Here is a 3,192-nt window from a genome sequence, read left to right as displayed (position 1 = left end):
ACCCGCTTGCAGGTGCTTTGTCTACCTCTCATTCGTATTCATTACGCTCGTATGAAGGAGTGTTTGACGCAACTTTGCATAAGCTGCAGAGAGATTAGTTTAAAGGTAGGCAGGTAGGCAGGCAGGCTGGCAGGTAGCGAAGTGTGCGGAAGTATAAAAGAAATAATGAGTGTTTTTCTACTTTCCCCCTCCGTGCAGTGAGTGTTGTAAAATTCATTGTCTAACAGCAATTCAATGCGCCTGAGTAGAGGAATTAATTAAAATTGGCATATTCCTGCTGCAGTAACCTGCAATAACGGCACTCGACAGCAGCAGCTATAAGCACAACCAGGTATGAACATCCAGTAGCTAAGAGGTAGGCAACTGAAGGTTCACTGCTTGCAAATTACTACAACAAAATGCTAGTACAAAAACAACAACAGAACAGCAATTACGTTGGCAGAAATTGAACTCATGCAGCAGCGTTTCTTATCGTCGAAGCTTTGCTTTTGCCGGCAGTTTTTAACCATTAAATGCGCAATTATTTTTCTGTTATGCATATTGGAAAATATTTATATATTCAAATACATTCAAGAAGCTATTTGGTGCACTAATAATCATAAAATAGTCATCTCGCCACTTTCGGAGTATTACTGGGACGAATAATTGCAAGTACAAAAATGAAAAATTGAAACAAAATTTCTCAAAAGTTAGTCTCACCTCTGAAATTATCAGTGCATTGTTTAACTAGAAGGATAATATAAAAAATTTTCACAACCTTACATGCAAAACTATAATTTTATCACCACATGCGAAAATTACAACTATCACTTATTAATATTTTATTGCTTAGATATCATTTCACTTTGCGAAAAGAACAACAGAAGAAAGGATAAGTGCTACTATCTGTTAAACTACAAGGTGAAGTCCAATACTGAGCTAAAATAGAAACGACAGGTGCTTTGTTCATTTATGAAAAATAGTCCCCTCTTGCCTCGATATACTGTTTTGTGCGATCTTCAAGCATTTCTAAAGAGTGTTTCAGGTCATTGACCGGAATGCCCTTCAGGATGTCGGTAGAAGCCTTTTGGATGGCCTCTACGGACGCAAACCTTTCATGGCCAAATGATAGAACTCACACGAAGCCATATCAGGCGAATACGGTGAGTGATTGATGGTTAAAATGCGATTTCTAGTCACAAAATCAGTCACAAGAGTGGATCGATGAGATGGTGCATTATCGTGCAATAACCTCCAGCTTCCTCCTTCGCGGTATTCAGGGCGAATTCGACGAATGCGATGCAACAAACGTTTCAAAACGCCAAGATTGAAAATTACATTGACGGTTTGGCCCGTTACCACGAACTCCTTGTGGATCGTAAAAACAAATGAGCATCGACTTGATTTTTGTCAATGTTGTAAAGGAAGTTCTCGTCTTTCGAATGTTGAATTCTGAGCAATTTTTGGTCCTCAATTCACTAGTGCGGAATGAAACGTGCACAGACCTTTCGTAAGTCCAAATGATCTGTTAAAATGCGATAAATCGATGTTTTGGAGATATTCAACTTCGATTCCATTATTTTCAACGATGATTTCGGTTCATTTTTAATAAATTTGATTACTGATTTTAGGCTGGCCGTATGTTAATTGTCATTTATGCCGTCACAACCATCTTTGTCATCATCATCAACTTTGTTCAGCAATTCAAATGTTTCGGTAAACATTTTGCTGATCTTAAAACAAAATTTGGTATTAGCTCTTTGTTCGAAACTCATTTTTGTACCGATGACACAAACCACAAAGATACTGACACTTTAGACGCAATAGCTTCGCTTCCACTGAACCGAATGACACCAAGCTTTCACTGGAAATCAGCTAGGGATATAACCTCTAACGCATTTACTCTATAAAAATATGGCAAACACATTGTTATGTCGCCAGACTTGTTTATTTTGGACTTCACCTTGTATATGTTCTTCGTTTTGAAACTTGTAAAAAGTTCATACAAGCAAAAAGCAAATAAACTAAATGATTACGAGTACAAGAGTAAATTTTCAGTTCGTTGCATTAAGCAGCAACGCGCATTTAAGGGTTAAAATAGCAAACGGTATCCTGTGCACATACGCCCAGCGGGTTTTTGCTATTCAATAGAATTTATGGTTGGCAAAGTTGCATGATATAATTATTTTTAGTAATTACTAATATTTGTAATTTGTTGCTGGAAAGGAATACGGGAAGCTTTATCGTATGTAAAAGATTATGCAAATTGGTTCCTTTAAAAGGAATAGAGCTATGATTTTGAATTCAAATTATGTAAGGTTGAGACTCCGCTGAGAAAGTATGCAATATTTGCAATTGAAAATATATCCATACAAGCGAACTCGTTTCATTTTATTTAATTTTACTATTATACAAGGAGGCGAAAAATTAATCACTCTATCAGAAGATTTATAATTTTTGCAAACGACACTTTTGAACTAGATAGCTCCAGTATACAAACAGGCACGCAATGGAGCGTATAATAGACAAAATAAAGATATCTATTACACAATATTTGGTTTGTTGTTTTAGTAAAAAAGCTGTTCAAAAACAAAATTAATATAGATGATTAATTTTTCATTAATCGATGTGTATATGCTCCGTTGCGAAATTATAAAATCTATTTGGTAATTTTTTAATTTGAAATGTTTAAAATAAGTATAATTTACACTATAAAAAAAACTCTAATAATCGAAGCTTAAAATTTTGCATACAATTTGTAAAAATCGAAAAAATTCTATCAAAATTTTAAATTAATCGAATTTTTTTTTTGAATTTGGGTTTAAGGTGACTTACCATTTTCATTGACTTTAGACAACCTTTTTCTTTTGAATTGATTTGAATACGAAGCTATCTTGGATAAGTAGTAATATATATGTGTACCGAGATTTGTTGAAATATATACATTTTAACTCGCATGCGCACGAACGTAAGGACGGACAAATACGGCTAAATTTTGACTTCTCTTATCCTTCTGAGTAGTTTGATATGTACTTATATCTATGTGCATATCTATTTCGATTTCTTAACGCTATGACATACAACCGTTATGCCGACAAAATTATAATACTCTTGGACACAAGTGGGCGGGTAAAAAAATAAAATATGATAGTATCAGTAAAGATATGACTCATGTGGCATTATGCAAAAACTCGGGACTGTTCGTATTCGCTC

This window comes from Anastrepha ludens, chromosome 3 (assembly GCF_028408465.1).
Source record: "Anastrepha ludens isolate Willacy chromosome 3, idAnaLude1.1, whole genome shotgun sequence".
NCBI lineage: Eukaryota > Metazoa > Arthropoda > Insecta > Diptera > Tephritidae > Anastrepha > Anastrepha ludens.
Note: the sequence above shows the minus strand (reverse complement) of the source record.